Genomic DNA, 25,093 nt, shown 5'->3' with positions numbered 1-25,093 from the left:
TCACCTTATAAAAAAAAAGGCAATCTGTTCCCACACAAAAAGTCGCTCCATACATAGCTGTCCATTTCGCACATGTGTCCACTGGACACATGTAATCTGGTCTAATTGGCTTAACTACACATTACCATTGTCCTCAACACTCTCTCTGGGATTTCAGTGTCCAAATTCACCTTCAAATTCAGTACAAATGCACAGCTGTTGCTGTATCAGAAATGGACAGTTATGGACCTTCCCTACAACCATCCTGCACATCCCTAGCTATCTGTCACATTGTTTTTCTCCCTGCATGCCCCCTTTTTCACACTTTCCTATCATCTTTTTTTTCCTTTTAAAGAAATTAGTGTGGGGAAAATCAGTAGAAAGCTGCAGTAAGCAGAAGTAAGAGAGTTTGAGTGATGCTAAGTCATGCCTACACAGATTAAGTTGTTTCCCATTTAACTGTGTTTTGGCATTGCTTACCATCATACAAACCCATGCAAACCCACTAACAACTGCTTAAAACTGTCTTAATCACCCTGTCTCCATCAGCTACTGTTCTGCCCAGCAACAAAATAATTAGCAATGCCAAGTCTTGAACCCAGGACACTGTACTCCAAAATCATAGCAATTTACCACTACACCATCTGAGATGTAACAATGAATGATATTTTTTCAAATATATCATTCAGTACAGGTATAGAGTAGTGGGAAACAAACACTGTGGAATCAGTTATGCTTAGTATATATAAATATACACATATAGATGTGTATGGTGATAGATATTAAAAAGTATATTCATCAGATATATGGAGCTATATATAAAAAAGAAATATGTATAGAATATATACATATATATTGTAATATAAGCATCTGTATAGATATAAAGGAATATATATATATATATATATATATATGTATATATATATATGTAATGTGCAAACCAACGGTACCCGATGAAATGTGCATAGAGACCAAAACATCCAATCGACAACCACTCCAGCACATTAAAAAGCAATGCAGAAGCAGTAAAGCAAAGTGAGTTTATTCCACAGTCTCCCACCCGGACCGGTTTCACCGCATGGCATCATCAGCGTGTGTCTCAGTACAACGAAAACAATGCACCAAATATATATGTTCATTTAAAGTGACCCACACCAAAATAAAATCACAATACAACAGCCCCAACCCTTTATATAATAAACCCAAGGATTACACAGTATTTTAAGCCCCAAAGGACTTACAGTGAAAAAATAAAATATGATCCAAAAAAGGATACTTATATGCAAAGGGCCTTATGTGTTACCAATGGTCATTAAGACCTGGTTTAAATAGGGCTCCCAAATTTGTAATCCACATAAGTTCCTTCTTAGTCAATAATTGTTGTTTCTGGGATACTGTCAAATTATCCCATACTACCATATCAATCCCCAAAAAAAACAAAATGGGCTGTAGTATGTTGTAAAATATGTTTACACAATGCACTACATGTGCGTTCAGATTTAATATCACTTACATGTAGTGCTATGTGTTATTTAAATGCACATGATGTTTGTCTAATGTAAAATGATCCACATAAAGTACTAACCACAAGCCTTTTCACAACACATACCCTATTTGGAATATGACCCTTTTTATATCCTGATAAATGTTGTCCAATGGTTTTTCCTTTTTGGAAACCAAAATTACACTTATCATCCAAAAATGTTAAAAAAATGGATCTGCCTTCAAAATGTGCCAGTGTTTAAATATTACTGACTGAATCTTAAATATGTTGTTGTCAAATGTTGTTATCATTCTAAATTTGCCCTCCCCCCCCATGTATTTTTCTCATGCCTTCCCTCTAGTAGGTCAGACCTAGATCTAGAATTAGATTGTTCTAATGCTTGTTGGATTACCGTGTCACGGTACCCTCTAGTAATAAACCTGGACTTAAAATGTAAAGCCTCTGCTGAAAAATCCCTTTCTGTGGAGCAGATACATCTAATGTGCTGAAACTGGGCTTTAGGAATATTATTTATTATGTATCTCGGATGACAACTGTTGGCATGCAACAAAGAATTTTTAGTGAAAGGTTTCCTATATAAAGTAGTTACCATTGTGCCAGCTATGGCTTTGATAATATTTACATCCAAAACATCGATATTAAACAAATCTATATTGCCACTAAAATGTATTGCATATTCATTGTCATTTAAATAAACTACAAATGCACACTAAATGTCAATGTTGTCATTCCACACTACCCAGCAATCATGCAAATATCTAAGCCACATAATCAACTGAGATGTAAATAAGTTTTTTTCATTATATATATATATATGGTTCCCTATCAGAATCCTGAAACACTATAAGCCTGAAAGTCAAAATCCTGAAAACTAATGACTGAAAATACGTAAAATCCCGAAAGTCAAAATCCTGAAAACACAAATAATGCTAATATGTCACTATAAAGACACTAATATCTACCAACTGACCCTGACCCTAACCCTAACCCTAAGGTCCGTCACTATCGCACACTCACCTGACCCGCGCCCTAACCCTAACTCACTTAAACCGCCCCTAACCCCAATATTTGTCACTATTGCATACATGCCTAACCTGCGCCCTAACCCTAACTCACTTATACCGCCCCTAACCCTAACATAAAACCAACCGCACACTCACCTGGACCCAACGCATGACCTAACACCACAGGGCTAACAATAGCAAAGCCACAGTGACGTCAGCATGTCCATTTTGTGTTTTCAGGATTTTGACTTTCGGGATTTTGCATTTTCGAGATTTTGCATTTTCAGTCATTAGTGTTCAGGATTTTGACTTTCAGGCTTATAGTGTTTCAGGATTCTGATAGGGAACCATATATATATATATATTGACACCCAAAGTAACCCATAAAAAGGTCCACATAAATGGGGGAAAATGTAGACCCCATAGTTGTACCTTTAATTTTCAAATACCAATCCTGTCCATAAACAAAAGAATTATGCTCCAATACCAAACCTAATAAGGTTAATAAAAACTGTATTTCTGCTTCATTATACAAACCTGAGTATTGCATCTGATGTTTTATAGCCTGAATGCCTCCTTCATGTGGGATACTAATGTATAAAGCTTGTACATCCAAAGTATCTAGGTAAGCATTGTTAGGGACCTGCAAGTCATTCATGAGTGTCAAAAACTGATTGGTATCTTTTGCCGTTGCCGTTGCCAGTACCTCTATGCGCCCAATGACGTCATCTCCACGCTCGGATCCAGAGAGCAATGGTGGGTTGAACAGAAGCGACGGGGCAGGAGAGCACGAAACAAGAAACGGTTCCAATGTAGAAGGAAGGTTAACCGTTAATCAAGGAATTAAATCTACAACGGAAAGCAGGGGACTGTCGAGATTTAACAAAAACACTAAAGGTACTGTTAATTTTAAAATACAAGCCACAGACAAAACGGCAACAATTTCAAATAAGGCACAACCATTTGTTCAAACGCTGGACAATAATGCACTTAGTTTTAAAGACATTCTTGAAAAAGTGTATGTGTTTGACAAATCTATTAATGTGGAACGTGAAATACCACCATTTGCAAAAGAAAATGTTTATAGAAGGAACGAGGAAACATTACAGGATAAAATATATCGTTTAGAAAAAATGTTATATAAATACAAATGTATTGAGATTGATAACAATTATTTACAGCAATGTTTGATTAAACAAGTAGTCCCTCAGGGACTAAGATTTTACAAGTACCCTTTTGGTATTCACTACAGCGAAGATGTATTGTTAGAATTTTATTCTTTTTTTGATGACTGTGGTTTTGCGTTGATAACAAAGCTTATAAAACATAACGAATTGCAATTGGAGAAAATGTTACAAGATGTCAACCTTGCTCAAACAGAAATTGTGGAAGATTTAGCTTTTGAACAATATGAGGGTTTATACGTTAGAATTTTGAAGAGAATAGAAAACAAGATAGAAAAAGTATATCAGAGAAAGCAGGGTAAACTATTGAGAGACATTGAGCAGTATAAAAAAGGTAAAAGTTACCCAACCCCCTTTCAAAAAGTATGGAAACAAAATGAAGGCCAAGGAAAAAGGAAAGATAGGAACAATTCAAATGTTAACGAAGGTAGGGGCAATAGGAGAAGTGAAGTATTTGAAAGTTATGAACAGGAAAGATATGCTAATAGGAGAAATGGTCCTTTAGATGAGTTGGATTCATTCCCTGAAACAACAGAAGTTTTTTTAGGACCACGGAGGTCAGAAAGGATAGCAAGCAAACAACGGAATCCATCGGACCTATGTCCACAGGGGCAAATGGGTGGAAGCGATTTTGCATGGAAAAGGATGGGAAGGAGAGTGAAGTAGACACAATTAGAATGGAGAAAAATGGAATTACGTTCCTGTATAAGGGATATAAGATACATAACTATGTGAACATGAAATTAGAAAAAGAGCATTTTGAATTGTTCTCAAAGGGATTTAAGTTTGTTAGGTCTACCCCTGGAGATTTAGCAAATATATTGATAGAGTTAAAAATATATTTGAGGAAGTTAAATTTAAGTTTGTTGAATAAACAGGGTGAATTATTCAAAAGTAACAACACAAACGAACAGGTTAGTCCCTTTATGAGTAACACAGGCAACATCTCTCAAGGTTTAAAAAGAAGTAGTGTCTACAACCCGCCCTTGCACCCTGTTATTTATACCTTTGAGAATATAGTAACCAATGAGGTATATAAAATATATAGTCAAAAGAAATGGTCCAAAAACAATAATTTGAAACAAAAAGAAAATGAACTTCTCAATTCACTTAAGAATAATGGTGACCTGAGGTTCATGCAACCCGACAAAGGTGGGGGTGTGGTTATTTTTGAACAAAAAGTATACAATGAGATTTTACTTAACATGTTAAATTCTGGTGAAACTTATGAAACTTGTTCCCTTAATGAGATTCAAATGGCTTACAGAATGATAGATTCATTACTAGAGGAATACCTTACAGAAAACAGAATTGAAAATGGAACATATAATTTTTTGAAACAAAGGTATCCTTGTATTTCCCAATTCTTTGGTATTCCTAAGATACACAAAGATATACAAAACCCTCCCTTCCGTCCTATAGTCTCGGCAAAAGGTTCTAAAACGCACCCTTTGGCAGTTTTCATAGACCAAAAGTTAAAAAATGTAGTAAAAAAGCAGGAACACCTAATACAAGATTCATGGGATTTTTTGGGTAAAATTAAAGAAGAAATATGGTCAGAAACAAGTAAAATGGTTACAATTGATGTTAAAGACCTTTTTACATGTATTCCCAGAATAGAAGGATTTGAATTTTTTGAAAAAATGGTCCACAAACATTTAGAGGCCACTTTAGATGAAAAATTATTGTTGTTGGAAATGACAGAAATAGTTCTGGACAACAATTTTATAGCCTTTCTGGGTAAATACTATAGACAAACCATAGGAGTGGCCATGGGGGCAGCTTGTGCCCCCATTTATGCCAATTTGGTTCTCCTTGGATGGGAGGAGGAAAAGGTTTTTACAAGTACATTTATGAAAAACATAAGGGCATATTTTAGGTTTTTAGATGACATTTTCCTCATTTGGGAGGACGGTCATGGAAAGAAGGTGGAAGATTTTATTAAATATATAAATGGAACTTCTAGTTTTTTGTCTTTCACTTATGAGGTCCAGGAACAGTTCATTACTTACCTAGATATAAAGTTAAGTAAAAAAGGAAAAGGTTTTAAGTCCAATGTATTTCGTAAAGAAACCTGGTGCAACTCTTACCTTCATTACAACAGCCAACACCCTTATCATCAAAAGAAAAGTGTCATTAAAGGGCAGGCTGTTAGGGTTGCAAGAATGACCTCTGAAAGAGAGGATCTTTTACCTGAGTTCAGTTTTTTGATGGAAGCATTTGTGGAAAGAGGCTATCCTATTGAACTTGTTGGTGAAACCCTGGAAGAGGTTTACCTAGGATGGGGGTTGAAATATAAACCACTGTTGGGGCAGAAATGTATTTTTAAAGAACATACAAATTCCAACACGAAGAACTTCCCCAAAGCATGTATTATAGAATACAATGAATTTTCAGAACATTTTACCAGAATAATGGAGGAGAATTGGTCTATCTTAAAGACAAACAAGGAAATTTACGATATAGTGGGGAATAAACCACTTTTGACATACAAGACAGGGATGAACTTTAAAAGGTTGTTTGAGAGAGGAAAATTTGATGTTGACAAAAAAGCAAGGAAAGGTACTATCGAATGTGGCAATTGTCGACAATGTAGATATATTAACGAGGCAGAGGGTACAGTACTTAGGAATGGTCTTAATAGTAAGGTATCCTTTAGTAAGGGCAACTGTCATACTAGAATGTTAGTCTATTTAGCCACCTGTGCCACATGTACAGCCTTTTATGTAGGCAAAACAGAGAGGGCACTCAAAGAAAGAGTATACGAACATATTAATGATATTAGGATTAAAAAAGAGACGAGTGCCCTTTACAAACACTCTGTGGAATGTGTGGGCTTTGTGGGTTTCAAATTTGCCATTCTAGAAACCATTAAGATGGATAAAGATAGAGGTGATTTGAAAAACCATTTATTGGTTAAAGAGATTAAATGGCAGTTGAGATTGAAATCGAATTTTAGGCCTGGTCTCAATGAATATATAAATATTAAAGCTATTCTTGTGGACAAGGCAGCCACAGTTTAAAAACATGTTTTATTTATACTAATAACATCAAATCTGTTAGTAAAAGTCTCTTTCACATTGTAAATTCCAGACCTTAACTGTTTATATTCAAACATAACACAATATAACATTTTTATATTTATTGTACTTTGTATTTTGTGTATATATTTTTCCTATATATACAAACACACAATATTTGAATGTTTGGTATGGTTGTTGATTCTTTGGCCTACTGGTAGTATTTATAGATTCATTACAACTTGCATAATATAGTTTTAAACCCTCATAAACATATAACATAAAAATAAATTTTATAGACCAGTTTTATATACAATTTTTAGTGTTAATTAATATGAGCACAATTTTTACAAAAATATATATAATAAAAAAACATGAAATAGGTTCAAACTGGAGGTTGACCTTAATGAAATTTAATTATGTTTATTTTCTATATGGGTTTTTATTGTTATTTGTATTCATATTTATATTTAAGAAGAATTTTGTATAAAGTGAATAAGTGTGTTTTTAAAATGTTAGAAATGTATTTATATGCACAGTTGCACTTTAACATTTGAACATCTAAACCTTAAAGAAGTGTAGGAATTCATTGAAGGGTTAAAAGTTTTAGTCTTTTAAGTGATTAATTGTATAAATTTAATTTAATTGAATAATTATGTACTTTATGAAAAGTATAAAAACGAGTGGCACTGATTATGAAGTTATTCTGAAGAAATCTGCTTAGGGCAGATGAAAGCGCTCAATCTGGTGGATGTTGGTGTAATAAAGCCTTTAAAAACGTGTTGGGACGAAGTTTTTATTGGTTTGTTTGCTGGTTCGAATTCTACTACTTCCCTCTAGTAGGTCAGACCTAGATCTAGAATTAGATTGTTCTAATGCTTGTTGGATTACCGTGTCACGGTACCCTCTAGTAATAAACCTGGACTTAAAATGTAAAGCCTCTGCTGAAAAATCCCTTTCTGTGGAGCAGATACATCTAATGTGCTGAAACTGGGCTTTAGGAATATTATTTATTATGTATCTCGGATGACAACTGTTGGCATGCAACAAAGAATTTTTAGTGAAAGGTTTCCTATATAAAGTAGTTACCATTGTGCCAGCTATGGCTTTGATAATATTTACATCCAAAACATCGATATTAAACAAATCTATATTGCCACTAAAATGTATTGCATATTCATTGTCATTTAAATAAACTACAAATGCACACTAAATGTCAATGTTGTCATTCCACACTACCCAGCAATCATGCAAATATCTAAGCCACATAATCAACTGAGATGTAAATAAGTTTTTTTCATTATATATATATATATGGTTCCCTATCAGAATCCTGAAACACTATAAGCCTGAAAGTCAAAATCCTGAAAACTAATGACTGAAAATACAAAATCTCGAAAATGCAAAATCCCGAAAGTCAAAATCCTGAAAACACAAATAATGCTAATATGTCACTATAAAGACACTAATATCTACCAACTGACCCTGACCCTAACCCTAACCCTAAGGTCCACTATCGCACACTCACCTGACCAGCCTAACCCTAACTCACTTAAACCGCTAACCCCAATATTTGTCACTATTGCATACATGCCTAACCTGCCTAACCCTAACTCACTTATACCCCTAACCCTAACATAAAACCAACCGACACTCACCTGGACCCAACGCATGACCTAACACCACAGGGCTAACAATAGCAAAGCCACAGTGACGTCAGCATGTCCATTTTGTGTTTTCAGGATTTTGACTATTTTGCATTTTCAGATTTTGCATTTTCAGTCATTAGTGTTCAGGATTTTGACTTTCAGGCTTATAGTGTTTCGGGATTCTGATAGGGAACCATATATATATATATATTGACAATCAAAGTAACCCATAAAAAGGTCCACATAAATGGGGGAAAATGTAGACCCCATAGTTGTACCTTTAATTTTCAAATACCAATCCTGTCCATAAACAAAAGAATTATGCTCCAATACCAAACCTAATAAGGTTAATAAAAACTGTATTTCTGCTTCATTATACAAACCTGAGTATTGCATCTGATGTTTTATAGCCTGAATGCCTCCTTCATGTGGGATACTAATGTATAAAGCTTGTACATCCAAAGTATCTAGGTAAGCATTGTTAGGGACCTGCAAGTCATTCATGAGTGTCAAAAACTGATTGGTATCTTTTATTCTAGCCTTCCAAATACCAACAAGGGGTTGAATTTAAATTCAAAATATTCTGAAAAGGGTTTGATAAGAGATCCTCTTCCAGCTACAATAGAGTGCCTTGGTGGCTGGGTAACAGATATATGAATCTTGGGTAGCAAATAAAAATATTGGGGTTGCGGGTCATCCACCTTTAGTTGACCTACCAATATATCAGCAATAACTCCTGCCACCTTTTTCTGTTCCAAAAATACATCAGTTATATGTTTAAATCCTGGTGTAGGGTCCAATGGAAGGTGACAGTAAGAAACCCCATCTGCCAATTGCCTATCTACTTCAAGATCATAATCATGTTTATCGCATTACACAATGGCTTTTCCCTTATCTGCTCCCGAAATCACCAACCTCTCATTGGGCTTTAATGACATCAAGGCTTTCTGTTCCTCCCTAGTTAAATTATGTGAGAAATTCTTAAAAATTAACACTTTGATTGGTATGCAGTTCCTGCAATACTAACTCTTTAAAAATCTTGACTGACCCCTGATAAGGAGGCTGGAACCTAGATTTTTTTAAAATTAAATGTGGCCCTATCATTGACATTTATAGCATGCTTACTCTGTGAAAAAAATGTATATATTTTAAGTTTAATCCACGACAAAAGTCTTTTATTTCTATGACAACATCATAATGCAAAACATAAAATGATGGCACAAATCCCAAACCTTTATTTAACAATTGTATTTCTGCTGATGAAAAATTATAATCTGTTAAAAGAACTACCAATTGGTTTTCATCCTTCTCTCCAATAGTGGGACCAGGCCCATCTATAATGTCTGTAGACTGTGAATAAACATAGATTCCACTGCCTTGCTTCTTATGTTTACATCCTCCCCTTCTAAAGTGGATTTATGTCTCTTAGAAATCGACAAATTCAAAACCATCACTTCACCAGTATCTGTTTCAGTATTGGTATTAGATTACCTCGATGAGGCCTCTGAAGTGCTAGATGTATTATTAGTAGTTCTCAGAATCAACCTAGCCCTTTTTCTCTTAGGTATATCGGAACTATTGTCATCCTTGTTTTCCAAAAAGTGGACCATCTTCTTATGTTTCTTCCATATATACACATTGTCACTGTTAAAGTCATTAAGGTCTCATTGATATTTTTTGATCTTACGTGCCTGTAACTCATGATCATATTTATCAGTTTCACTAATGTACACCACATGTTTTTTTGCATAACCCTGCTGAGTAGAAAACTTCTGGATCTGCTCATAACAGTCATTTAGATTGGCTACTAAATCCATTAATTGCTGCTCATAGTATTCCACCAAAAGTAGAATATACATATAATAGGGCATTTGTTGTACCTGCTGCCATTTCTTCATAAACAAAGCATCGTCCGCCCCTACCGCTGGGTATAATTTTTTCACTGTAAATCCTTTGTGGCTTAGATTACTGTATAATCCTGAGGTTTATTATATAAATGGTTGGGGCTGTTGCATTGTGATTTTGTTTTGGTGTGGGTCACTTTAAATGAAGATGTATATTTGGTGCATTGTTTTCGTTGTACTGAGACACACACTGATGATGCCATATGGCGAAACCGGTCTGGGTGGCAGACTGTGGAATAAACTCACTTTGCTTTACTGCTTCTGCGTTGCTTTTTAATATGCTTTTTTATGTGCTGGAGTGGTTGTCAATTGGATGTTTTGGTCCCCGTGCAGATTTCATCGAGCATCGTTGGTTTGCACAGTTGATGTTTTACGAGTGCTGATGAAAAGTTTTGGCCTGATATTTCACATTTGTTACATCAGGGTTGCAATCTACCTATTGAAGGAGTGTTGATCTGTTGTATTATTGGCAATTAGCAGTTTGGAGTTGGTATTTACAGTCGTGCATCCATTATGGCAACGGGACAGGATTTGAAATATTTTTTGGACAATTTAGTGACCAACAAAGATGACCTTTCATTTTTTATCTGCTGGAGGATTCATGGAGTCAAGGTTTGGGCACTGAACAGTCGAACATGGAACAACAATTCAAAACACTTCTGGACATTACCAAAAAGGTACGATCTAATGTTTGGCACGTAAAACTGCTTAAGGCATACTCTAATGCAAAAATACCCCCACGAGGTTTGCGTGTGCATGTTGAACCAGGGATAGGGATGGACAACACTTTGTTTATGAAGAAATGTCAGCAGGTACAACAAACGCCCTATAATATGTTTATTCTACTTTTGGTGAAATACTATGAGCAGCAATTAATGGATTAAGTAACAAAACTAAATGACTGTTATGAGCAGAACCAGAAGTTTTCTACTCAGCTGGGTTATGCTGAAAAACATGCGGGGTACATTAGTGAGACTGGTAAATATGATCATGAGTTACAGGCACATATGATTAAAAAATAACAATGGGACCTTGATGACTTTAACAGTGAAAATGTGTATACATGGAAGAAAAATAAGAAGATGGTCCACTTTTCGGAAAACAAGAATGGCAATAGTTCAAATAGACCTAAGAGGAAAAGGGCTAGGTCGATTTTGAGAACTACTAATCATATATCTAGCACTTCAGAGGCCTCGTTGGGGTATTTTAGTACCAATACTGAGAAAGATACTGGTGAATTGATGGTTTTGAATTTGCTGATTTCTAAGACAGCTAAAGCCCCAAAGTCTAGCAGTGGAGCAGATGTTTATTCACAGTCTACATACATTATAGATGGGCCTGGTCCCACTATTGGGGACAGGGATAAAAACCAATTGGTTGTGTGTATATATATATATATATATATATATATATATATATATACATATATATATATATATATGTGTGTGCCCATAACATGTAGTGGAGTCATGCCCAGAACCATACTTCTACACCTTTTAGTGCAATAATTATGGACAAAGGCTGACAAAATGGTGGGACAATGGTCCAAGAACAGAGATATAATGTACATACTGCAGTTATAAATGTAGAACATTGCTACAGTAACAGGGTTCATGTCAGCAAACATGTCCAGATGGATATGAGTTCTGAATCTGAAAGGTATGTCATCATTTACAGACAGAAATCATCACATCATCACAGTGATTTACCACAGAAATGAAAATAATGATTCTGTGGAACAGAACGTACATATGAGCAATAATCCTGGACAGTCTGAAACAATCTGGCCAGTCAACAGGTATGCTCAGATCCCCTTAGTGCAACAAATCTGGACCAAGCCTAACCATGGGTGGGGGGGTGTAAAGCCATGAAACTGGGATCACATCCCAAATACTGGAGTAGATAAGGTGACACAGATGCAGTAATGCCCTCCTGTCTTTTGCACCATATATTGACTGGAAAAGCCCAAGTTGAAAACCAAATTACTTCTCACTACTCACTGACATACATCTTTACATCATCCCACTGATGTGTTAGACATGGACAACACATATCAGGGCCATGCAGCAGTACATTTGATAAATATCGGGATATAACATCACAGTAGGGAAACTACACTGAGCTGCTAGGCATGTCACCAAGTACTGTCTAAACTACAGGCAGACTGACACAACACAAACCCAATTTTGCTATGGGGGAATACAGATGCAATTGCAAATATATCGGGCACTACAGGGATGTAACAGCACTGACCAACATACGTCAGGGTGAAAGTGCATACCTAGAACCAATCTCACCACACTCAAAGTGACATACTGCCAAAAACACAATTGTAGACTTTGCACTTAAGGTCCAGCTTCACAGCAAATTCCAACAGCAAAAACAGATGATCCGGACCACCAGGCTGATAAAAAAACAGTAGTTTAATAAAATTAAGTAGGTTAGCACTTTCAGGTTTAAAAAAACCTTATTCAGATGATATTCAAAAGTTTTGAACACCTTGTAAAATACATACCAGCCAGTCAAAGACTCAGTAAAAAGCTCTCCTTTTTTTAAAAAAGGCTTGATAGGAATGACACCATTCAAGCCAGGTGCTCTATCAGCACCCAAATTGATTATTCATCTAGTTTCACTACATTCTGTTATATTTCTCAGGGGAGGGTGGGGGGTGATTTAAGAATAGAGCAACTGACCTGATACCTTGTGCCCAGCAAAGGGCTGCTGCTGTAACGAGGGACTGTACTGCTACCAGTGGGGGACCAGCCACACAGGTCTCACTTATGGTGACAGAGGAGCTCCTTTTCAACCTTGGGGTAGCCCCCACACAAACTCAAACATGGGAAACAGCAGTTGTGTAGGTGAGTTGCACCCAGGCAACAGGCAAGAAGCATCCAGTAAGGCTAAAGTGCACATCAATCTAATGAGGTAGCATTTAAACTGTCTTCTACAGAGTCTCAAGATGCATATGCCAGTGTAAAATGGATTAGTGGGTGGGGTGTAGTAATGTGCACAAGTGCACATTTATGGTGAAGGACAGCAAATTGCATAATATGACAGTGTGTACTGTACATGTGCAGAAACATAGCGTTCATCTTGTAACAGTGCCTAATGTGAATCTACTGACAGTATCTCTCCCTCACAACTACATAGGCCCCTCTGGTCCCCACATAGGACAACAGCCTGAACCAAGTAAGTATGGGGTTTCCCTGTTGTGGATCTCCAGTACCTCAGGCATGCTAAAGTTAATGCATATGAACATGCACACAACTGTTACATTCTGCCATTTGGCAACATCTGCATGTTCACCTGTGGTGGTGTTTACTGTATTGCATCATGGTGGTCATGACAGGGGCCTATTTGCAGGAGATGTCACATATATGTAGCATATCTCACAACCTGTCATTGCAGGACACCTGGACAAAGACCGACAAAATGAGGAGACAAAGGCCCAAACCTAGGGTCATATTGTAGATGTTAGTGGTATACATTGCATATAAATGAAGTACACACCTGTTAGAATGCCAGGTATGTGTGATGTACAAAAATGAGAGCACAATAGACAAGTTCACAATACTGCCAACCTTTCATGTGACCTATAACCTGTGCAATTCAATTGTAAAGCAAACAAATCTGTTAGGGGAACAATAATGACACATAACAATAGTACAGCAACCTAGATGCATATGTGTGCACAGGCTGAAGCTAGTACTGTGTTGAGGCAGCTTTCAATATAACTACAGCAGTACATCTTATTGGGTACACAACAGCCATCAATTACAGAGACTCTTTGATTAACAGCAACTAACGGTCAACTGTCTACCAGGATGACCTTGACATATACCCAGTTGCCTGCTACAGCAACAGCCATGGTTCACATAGAGCTGACAAAGCTGCTAAGGGACCACATGTATGAGATGTATCAGCCTGGAGAAGGGTACCCAAACATTTCCACAGCATTGCACATACCATGGAACACAGTGCAGACAGTCAACAGAAGGTGGTGAAAATATGGGGCTACAGTGACATTGCAAAGGAGTAAACATCCCACCAAAGTCTATGAGAATACAGGATCAAAACTGGCCAGGGAGGCTGCCAGGACCCCTACAGCAACAGTGAAGGAGTAGCAGGAATCTATATGAAGTACTGGGTGTGTACTACATGTCACAACAACCTTCCATGGTCTCCATATGTCCTGCCTGTAGAGTAGGGTTGGAAAATGGCAGAAGCTCCAAACAGCAAACAATATCCAGGCCTGGTGAAAGTCTGAAAACAATGCATCAGGTCTCCAAAAAGCAAGTGGGAAAGTCTGTTATGGTAATATGGGACCACAGTTATACTCATTGGCCACAATTCTGACAGTTGTGTTTGGCAAAATATCGCCACTGCACATCACCACAACAACACCACTTCAATGGTAAATTATGGGGATGGCAGTGTCTTGCTTTGAGGCTGCTCTTCACAAGCTGGGACTGGGGCTGTAGCCAAGTTAGAATTGATTATGAACAGTTCCAAACACTAGTCCCTTGTGGCTCCAAAATGTTATGGTGTCTGCCACATAGCTGTGGATGGTGAGGAATTCCACCTTTCCACACAACAGTGGCCCAAACCATACATCCATATCAACAAAAGGATGGCTTCACCAAAACACATGCAATGTTCTGCAATGGCCAATTCAGAGCATACAGCTACGTCCAATAGGATATATGCAGGGAGACCTGAAGAGGGCAGTGCACAGGGGATGCCCTTGCAATCTGACATAGTTGGAGGTGTTTTGCAAGGAAGAGTGTGCAAACATTGGCAAGTCAAGATGTGACATGTTGATAGACACCTTCCCAATAGGACTGAATGTTGTGATTAAATCAGACATTGCTTTAACAGAGTATTACTTTAAGGGTTGCACACTCATGCAACCAGCCTATTGTACCTATTTCAGTTACCAGATGTTACCTGTAACTGATGTGTATGTTCTTTATTTGGATTGCATATGTCATATGAAATTATGGCAAAGTTATAACTTGATTTCTGAGGTCTTGTTGATATATCACAAAAACCTGGCATGTTAACCGGTGTGTTTATACTTACTATATCCACTATAAGCTTTGGAAATTGTTTCAATAACTGGTGTTGTTTTAAAATACATGTGCTGCAGGTTATGCAGTCTGCACCTCCAATTAGGACATTACTTAGTGGCAGCAATCCACAGGCCAACCCATTAATGTACAGACAAACACAGGCATTATGAGGAACAGAACAAACATATGAGCCATACATGTAGACATTCAGCAAAACTATGTACAGTTAGGGGATATGTTCTTTAGGAGTTGCCACAGTGCTATACAGGTGAACACCAATAATTTACATGGTCACAGTGTGTGCTAGATGAAGGGCCATCACCTACTAACAACACTCACCTTTGTGGGTGTATGTGTGTGTGTGTGTGCGTGTGTGTGTGTGTGTGTGTGTGTGTGTGTGTGTGTGTGTGTGTGTGTGTGTGTGTGTGTGTGTGTGTGTGTGTACCATCAACCTTATAGTGCCAGTAGTGATTTACATATGCTGTTTTTCCCTCACAGGTGGGCATGGTGGCTAGGATCCCTCCCACTCTGATACTGATGTCAATGCATCTGCAGACTCTGACCATGATGATACTCATATTGAGGCACAGGTGGGGTTGTCAGAGACTGATACTGTGACATCAGTTGGCATCCCACTATTGTCAATCCTATCTCCGCACACAGTCACAATACCCACACATACCCCATCACCAGTGGCCACAGATAATGGACAGTTGGCAGGTGGTGACATGGAACAGGCTACTGTGATGACTATGGCAAGTGAGGGTACAGGCACTAGCCATAGCCAGAGTCCTGGCAAGTCCACACAGGCAGAAGGGCAGGGGTGCTTGGAGGAGGATTGCAGCCCATCATGTCCCTGTTGCACGTTCTATGGCAGCAGTTAGCAGATGCATGTTTCAGGCTGTCCTGGGGGCACAGGCACATAATGAACTTTATACCAGACTTATACGCAGGTTCATGGATGAGCACGTCCCTGGTGTCCGTGGCATTATGAACTCACTGCAGCCATCTGTGAATGTACTGGGGTCATGGATAGGTGGTGGGGGAAGACCTTGGCACTCCTCAACTGTGGAATATCTGTGCCTGAGCATATGGCAGACACTGGCCAGCAGCTATATGGCTGTAGCGCAGCACCACAATCAGCTAAAGGTCTACATGGCCATGCACCATCACATTCCCATGCTACTACTGAAGGAGGTGTGCTGTCCATGCCACAGTGCAGCAGGTCATGGACATGTTATCCTGGATGGTCCCAACAGGGATGCAGATCCAGCAGGCAGCAGTCACCAGTGGGGAGTAGTACTGCATCTGGACTCGGCCCTGGTGGTGCCGGTGATACCCTTGGGAGGCCCAGTTCTCATGTCCATGGCCAGAGATGGTGAACTGTACATGCTGCCATGTATGGTCCACAGCTGTCCAAAATACCCATGCATAGGGTGCCCACATGGCATGACTGTGTGCATACAAATACACACACAACACCATCAGAAAAGTCACCTACACACACACACACACACACACACACACACACACACACACACACGCACACACGCATGCACACACACACACACACATACATGCACACACCACCACCCCTGCACTGCTCATTTAATGAATACCCCCAAACACACACACATGATGTCAACCTCGTGGCCCAGCCTAACCCACACAACACCCTGTGCATATGATGATACCTGTGACACATCCATGCCATCCATACCATTGATGAAGGGACATGCTTATATGGGTCTGATGCACAAGGTGACTTTAGTACAGTGTAGCTATTTAATGCTGTGTAAGGTGCTGTCATCTGGCATTTGTAATGGGTACACATCAGTGTGTGTGTGCATGTGCACCTTTTCAGCCATAATGCATTATTGGTGTTAGTAACACTAAGCAAATGTGTTCTCATGTGCTGTATTCTGTTTGTGTTCCAGGTGTCTGTGTGTCAGCAGGATGTGGCCCTGCAGACATCACCATCAAGGGGTATGGCAGTATAGTAACACATCAACCACATCATTGTTGGGGTACAGCTGTATCTGCACACATTTCCCAGATCTGTGTAACAGTTCTTGCATATACCTCACAGATTATAAGGCTGAGGGGTTGTATGTCAGTCTATGGTGGTTGACATCAGCTCTAGTACAGTGGACAATGGCAAGTGTGGTGGGTAGAACACATATCAGATTGCTAACACCCTCAACCCAAGAGGATATTGTGTCGACCAAGCACACAGAGAATACTGTATACACACACACACACACACACACACACACACACACACACACACACACACACACACACACACACACACACACTTGCCAGTACTGACATTAACAGACCAACCTTTCTTGTTATTTATACCATACTATTCCATACTGTTGCACAGGGCTTATAGGGCTGAAGAGTGTCTACAGATAGATACCATTATGGTTGATGTGAACAGTGGACCACATATACTAGACTTAGGGATGTGCACTGTGTGTTCCGTAGCGTAAAATATGAATCCATGCCCATCCAATGGATGTCATTCACACAAAAATACACAAGAAACTCTTCTCTCACACACATTTGTCAAGACTGGAAGTAGAACCCTTACCTATCTATTTATTGTTATTACATTGTTACAAATTTATTGCATGTGCCACAGAGGTTATGGGGTGCCACTTGTCCAAAGGTACTTCTAAGGTGAAGGACATCACCAGGCCTTGTAAAGTATGACAATGGGTGATGTACTGGGTAAGAGAGGCCACAACATACTGTAAGCTACACATATACACACTTACACACAATAATACACACACACACACACACACACACACACACACACACACACACACACACACACACACACACTTGCCAGGACTCATATTAGAACCCCTAGCTATGTGGTTATTTGTATTATAGTGTTATGCAATTACCGCACACACCACATAGCTTATAGATTCTGGAGTGCTCCAAGATACCTATATAGTGAATACAATCTACAGCACTTGTAAGGTATGCAATGGTAGTTGTACTGGATGCGATGGGCCACCAACTACTTTCACCCACATGTTTACACATTCACAAATACTTTCAGACACACTAATGCACACACACACATTTGACAGTACTGAGATCCATGGGTTGAAAGAGTCATAGGTGTGTACATGGCAAATGGCCATGACAACTTTACAAGGCTAGCTCATAGGAATACACTAGCATCATGCCACCTGATGATACTCCCTAGTGTGTCTACTGAGTATAGTCACTGGAGTGATCCTCAGCATGGGTACTCTATTCCCCTTACACTCCTCCTGATTTCTCTTGAAGAGGTCCAGTGATGTGCTCGGCTTGACATTTATGTGGCATCTATTCCATGGCATAGGCAGCCTCTGGGTTGTGAACCTGTCCCTTCAGCATGTCCTGTTGATTGTGAGGATGGGGTTGAGGTATCTGGGGCATGTTGTGTGGACAGATTGGTTTCCTTGGATGTAGCATTCCTGACAGGGTTGGATCAGGCATGGCTGTGTATGTCAGGCAGAAATCCCACCTAAGTATCCAGTATCAGAGATTCATTACAGTTGTTGGAATCTGTCCATATGGGGCAAGATCCTCTTTGTGAGGTACATTTTCAGCCTCTCCTGTTGTTGTTGGTGTCCAGTGTGTTACATGGCAAATGGGCCATAGTACACATTGATTGGCCTACTGAGGGAGTGTGTAGAGGGAAACACTGTCCTTTTACTTTCTGGATTCAACACCCTGAGTCAGGAGAAGTGACATATGGAAGGAGTATTGGAAGACAGTGGCACTGTGGTGATCACCATACAGCTCACTGTCAACTTGTATTCCCAGTTCCATTAAACCAACATCAGTGTTCAGTGGACTACCATAAATGTATTACATTATGGGAACCATGTCGTACCCAAAGGGGATGGCAGCACATCATCTGGCATTGAACTTATGTCCAGAGTTCTGACAACAGTCATAGGTCTCAGAGAGGCTTTTTTGAAGGATGTCAACCTCACGTGGAGGGGGTAATAATAGCACTCACTTTGTAGTCATCTGCAAACATTGTCAACCAGGGTACCTTTGTACTGGGCTGGTCCTCAGACATGTGGATTCCAAACATGAGGGAACCTAGGTCCACAACCTGTGGGACTCCACCCATGACTGTTCAGCAGTCTGACATGGAGTCCACTCTTTCACACTGTGGGTTCTATCTGTGAGCCATTTGCAGGCCACCTACTGATATAGGTGTAGCTGCCTACCTGACTGTGTTTGCGTATGATTCCTGAGTGGGCAGTGATAGCCAAGGATTAGATGGGCAGCCCATCTTGTAATCTATTCCATATTGTCACATAGTTATTGCACATAGCACAATGCTTATAGGGCTGCAGAGTGTCTACAGGTCCCTCTACAGTGGATGACAACTGTGGGCCTTGTAATATGGACACTGGGACATGTACTGGGTGGGCAACAGTGAAAAGTAGCAAAACCCATCCCCCAATGGTATGGTTCTCACACAAACACTACAACCCACCCACAGACAGGATAGTGTTCAAACACACACACAAATGCCTGGATTGAGATTAGAACTCCTACCTATCTATTTATTGTGACTACAGTGTTCCACATTTATCGCAAATGCCATGCAGCTTATTGGGTGAAGACTGTCCAAAGGTACTTCTAAGGTGAGAAACATCACCAGCTCTTGTAAAGTATGGCAATGGGTGATGTACTGGGTGAGAGAGGCCACAAAATACTTTAAACTACACATATACACATTTACACACATACATTTGCCAGAACTGGTATTAGTACACCTACCTAACTAGTTATTTGTACTGATTCTGTCTGACTTAAATCAGACCAGGCCAGAACTGCACGTGCCACAGAGCTTATAGGGCTGAGATCTGAAGAAAGGGACTTCTAAGATGACTGATATCTGCAGGACTGCTAAAGTAGGGGAAGGGGAAATGTACTGGGTTTGAATGGACTCAAAAGCTTTTACTTGTAAACAGGCACACACAAACACACACACACACACACACACACACACACACATTCACTCTCACACACACACACATACACACACACACACACACACACACACACACACACACACACACACACACACACACACACACACATTTATATTTGACAGGACTCAGATTAGAACTCCTACCTAACTAGTTATTTGTACTATAGTGTTACACAGTTATCACATGCACCACAGAGCTTATATGGGTGAGGCCTGATGAAAGGGACTTCTATAGTCACAGACATCTTCAGGGCTGCTAAATTAGGGTGATGGGAATTGCACTGGGTGGGGAAACCTGTTCATTCCTGGTTCCTACTGACATTTCTCTAAGTGTATGAGTACGCCCAGTGTGACCATCTATGGTACATGTAGGACACGTTTCCAGGGATTGTTGTACTCCAGTCCAGTTTGTTATGTGCTCCAGCCATACCTCTCAACCTGTTGGTGCAGGATATCTGGAGATAGCCTATCAAAATGGGGAAACAATGGGCCATATGGTGATTGTGACTATTTCTCTCAGTAATGTATGGGTTGCTAGGGTTACATGTCTTGTTTAAGTAGACATCTGGCATATATGCCATTTGACACTGTCATGTACTGTTTCAGTACCTTGTGACATACCTCCTCAGATAATCACAGTGATTTACCAGAGGAATACAGGATGGATGATGCACACACCAGGATTATGGTCCAAATGCTATGCATTCTTGCACAATTCAGCCTGCTGAGAGGTCTGCCTAGAAGCAATTGACTGCTGGTGCTGTGGAAATGGTCCAGCATCTTGGTGATATATTACAATGGTGGAATCTCTGTGCATTTCTGTTCTGGCCTGGTCTGATTTCCATTCCATGGTTGGGTAATATAGGTCAGACAGGATCAGGGTGACAGGCAGACTCTGGGTAGATTTGTAGGGAATAAGATATATGTGTGTGTGTGTGTGTGTGTGTGTGTGTGTGTGTGTGTGTGTGTGTGTGTGTACATGTGTGTGTGTGTGTGTCCTGGGTCAGATGTGTTTGCCTATATTTACCAGTACTTTGCATAGAGGTCTTCTCAAAGGTTGACCGCACTCGAAGGGTCTTGTGTGTGTCAGAATGTTTGACCAGCCTGGAGGTATGTATTTGTCTTACATATATGTATGGCCCACCTCATTGTGCTTGGATGGTAACATTTTGGGGTCAGGGTGCTGCATGGGATGAGTGATCAGAGTTCTGTGGGTACAGACATGTCAATATCTTCCAGGGTTAGGACTGCCTGCAATGAGCACATTCCCATATTTAGACTCCTAGCCCTGCCTGTTGACTGTACAGAGTATAAAGACACAAAAGCAGCCTGTACAGAGTATCACAATATGTCCACATCCATGATTCATATATCTTGGTGGTTACCCAAAGAAGTGTGGTTTTCAAGGAAAAGTGTTTTGCAAGTCACTCAGGGTTGAAGTCAGATACTACTGACAATTGACTTTGCGGTTTCAGACTTCGTACTCATCAGACATTCTATACTACTACAATCATTCCATCAACTTTATAACATTATTAGAGCAGTATTTCAAAGGTGTCCTTCTCTTTGGACCTTTTTCATCCCATTATACATGGCTTTGTCCAGATTTAGCAGTTAGCTGCATGGCCATTCTTTGCATTTTGTAGACTGTGTTATGCTGGTGTTTTGGACCCATGACACAGATGCAGGCCATCTGTCACAAGACAGTGTATTCTGATGATCATATGTTCCCAGGTTGCCAGCAGTGGACAACCCTGGTGACAATTGCTTTCTGTTTGTATTGAGCTATCACTCTAGTTGACATCTGGAAGCTGCTTCAGGCTAGGAACATGTTACTGCATTTCTATGGGACTATGGGGACATTTGCAGAGACTGTGTTGATATTTGCTTAACATTTTGGTCCCATTTAGCATAGTGGTGTGCCCCATCTTTGAGACTACAGGCATAACAGTATCAGCCACAGGTCAGATTCTTCTGGCATAAACATTTGTAGTTTCAGACTTCTTTGACATCCATGCATTTGACCTATGAACCCCCAGTTATTTGGCTCACCATATATACTGTAGTGGTAGATATGCTATCAGAACATTGCACTCCATTCACTTATTTTGTTAATAAGACTGACTTACTATTCTGCTATATGTTTGAAGAGATGCATAGTGCTGGTCCTCCCTTCACAGGTGCTGGGATGATATCCCAAGTTGGTCTTTGGAAAGTACCTGTTGCTAGTTTTCTTATGGTTACACATACCTTGGTATCCACTGAGATGGGTTCCCCTGGTGGTTGTCAGCATTATCCTCCTCACCACCATCAGTCTCATACTGATAGATCAGAGCAACAGCAGCCCCTAATATGTTTTGTTAATTTTTCTGCATTAAATGGATGTCTACACGGTGGTGTTAGAGCACCTACACAGTTAGATGCAGTCTGACACTTAAAAGAAAAAAAAAAGTTTATTTAAAAAATTTGAAACTATTTATCATGCCATTGGCCATATATTTCACCATTGGCATGCCTACTAGATATAATACATGTTTATTATGAGCTCTCATGCCTCCGTTTTCTAATTTGCAGAAATGTGTTCAGTTAGTAACTGAACACATTTCTGCTTCTTACACTATTCCTGCACAGACACCTGCCTGCTTGCTGAATCACTAATTCACTGAATTTGCATATTTTTCACCAGCAAATGAGGTAATTAGCATTAGGTAGTGGTGTTCATCCAGGAATAGTGCTGCCGAGCTCGTGCACATCAGATCAGCTGTTTGCTGAATTGCTCAGCAACCATTTTCTGTGCAGCAGCTGCTGCACTATTCCTACACCCCGTGTAGGGTTTAATGAATCCCGGGTGATGATTTTATTATGTGTTTCAGACATATATGTCAAGAATTTCACCTCAAGAGTGAAGCTTGACAGGTGAATCTTGATGTCAGGAATGCATAACAAAAAGATCTCTGATTAAAGATACTTGATCATAACTATTTTGCAATGCATGATGCTTAAACTGCATACATGTACTATAATAATTAAAAAAATGTTTATCAGTGCTAAGTGTTTCATAGCTTTGAATGCTGTAACAAACACTATTGCCTCACAGAGAGTAGCCAGGATATTATAGTGCCTAAAAGTACAAAAAGCTGTAATGCATGTTACATATTTCATTCAGCAGGAAAACAAAAGTAAAATGATACTTTTTAATGTTTTAAAGTTTTTCTCAGTTCTTGCTAATGTTCTGTTCTGGCTGTTCACTATTGTTAATTCTCTAGCATGAAACTAAAGCACAGCAAAATGGCAGGTACTTAAGCATTTTGTTAAGCCCCTTTCTAATGTCAGAAAGGTGGTTATCAAGCCTGAATTTTCCTCAGTTTTGAAAAAGAATCACTGCTCTGCACATATAATAGATATATTAAACATTTGCACATTATTTGCTTGTTTTTTATTAAAAAATTATTTGTGGTTCTGAATGCCTTAATGTTTCAATATCATTTTAAACAAATTGTCATTTAAGCAGGTTATGACAAGGAATGGAAAACCATTGATTGTCTTCAGCATTTTTATGAAGTGTGTTACATTTTGAATAATTATTATACCAATGATTTAATATAATCAGCATAGGAAAGACAATTATTTTAATATTTCATTACACTTCCATCTTACTGATGTAATCACCTCAAATCTAATTGGGTTTATTTCCCTGTAAGTGTAATTAGGTTCTTATGTTCAACTGTTGAGGAGTGATATTTCAAAAGGGAAACCTTTTGATTCAGGAGGGTGTCTCCATCACACTTACACTTGACTTTCTTATGTGCAATTGTTATTGAGTGAAAACTGTATTCTACACTGGTTGATTTGATACTACATTGTCCTAAGGATTTCATATTTGAATTATATGTACAGCTGACAGAGTTGAATATGGAAGTTACATGGATGTGAAGAGTACAAGGAGACTTGTTCCCCTGTACAAACATTTTTCTTAATCCTAAGCTAATATCTTAATTATTGTTTTGATGTATGTAATATTCTTTTGCAATCTTTGAATTGCCCTGTTTCTATTCATAACATTGATTGTCTACATGTATTTCAGTGCTTAAGTTATATTTCTAATAACTGTTCTTTTTAAAATATGGCTGCTGTTCTTTAAAGAATGTGCAGCATCTTGTGATAATACTTATGTGGGCCAGTCCCCCCAAACAGTTGTAATTCCATTAGGAAGCTAATTTAGGATAACTATCCATCTCTTTTTAATTATATACTTCAAAGATGTTCCCTGGGATTCAATAAATCTTACATGGAGTGTAAGAATAGTGCAGCCGCTCGTGCATGGAATATGCCACTGAGCAATCCAGTAAACAAGCCTGAGGATGTGCACGAGCCTGGAAGCACTATTCCTGCACAGACACTACTGAATAATCCTAACTACCTCATTTTCTGGTGAAAACCATGCAAATAAGGTGAATTAACAATTCAGTAAGCAGGCAGGCATCTGTGCGGGAATAGTGGGAGGTGCAGAAATGTATTCGGCTAGTAGCTGAATACATTTCTGCAAAAATCAAAATGGAAGCAAAATGTCAAGCATATATTATACTCCTTAGGCATGCCAATGGCCAAATATATGGCCATTGGCATGGAAAAATGTTGCAAAATTATAAAAATAAAATGTTTTTTTTGTCCGATCTCGGCAGTTTAAGCATAGGGCAGTGGCGCGCAAATGGGATTGTGCCGAAAATAAGAAAAAAATGTAAAAATTCAAT

Source organism: Protopterus annectens, chromosome 4.part0 (genome assembly GCF_019279795.1).
Source record: "Protopterus annectens isolate FY-2018-M chromosome 4.part0, PAN1.0, whole genome shotgun sequence".
NCBI classification, from domain to species: Eukaryota; Metazoa; Chordata; order Ceratodontiformes; family Protopteridae; genus Protopterus; species Protopterus annectens.
Note: the sequence above shows the minus strand (reverse complement) of the source record.